The sequence below is a fragment of the Penaeus monodon genome, chromosome 15 (assembly GCF_015228065.2).
Source record: "Penaeus monodon isolate SGIC_2016 chromosome 15, NSTDA_Pmon_1, whole genome shotgun sequence".
NCBI classification, from domain to species: Eukaryota; Metazoa; Arthropoda; class Malacostraca; order Decapoda; family Penaeidae; genus Penaeus; species Penaeus monodon.
Window position 1 is genome coordinate 25,989,222 of NC_051400.1, and position 256 is coordinate 25,989,477.

The 256-nt window shown below is 30.9% G+C and overlaps 1 protein-coding gene across 1 annotated transcript in view; it reads left to right on the top strand.

Annotated features, from left to right (window-relative positions):
- The window catches only part of LOC119582282, a gene marked incomplete in the record, with an annotated part of 24,829 nt that overhangs the window by 5,188 nt on the left and 19,385 nt on the right, over window positions 1–256 (top strand).

Sequence of the window (256 nt, forward strand, 5' to 3'; positions counted from 1 at the left end):
CAGTATATCTTCACATGTTTTTTTTTTAATACATAATCTGTTTGCAGTCAGCTACACCGATTTTTTATTTTATTCTTTGTTATTTCCTTCACTTCACTGTATTCAAATTAACTGTTATACTTAATTAATCGGAAGTGGTTTTTGGGCGAAAATTATCTCCTGAAAAAAAATTAAATGAATAGGTCTGAGTTATTACGACTTTCCACAACTAGGCTCATTATCTCCGCCAACAGGTAATTAATAGGTACAGTTAGAG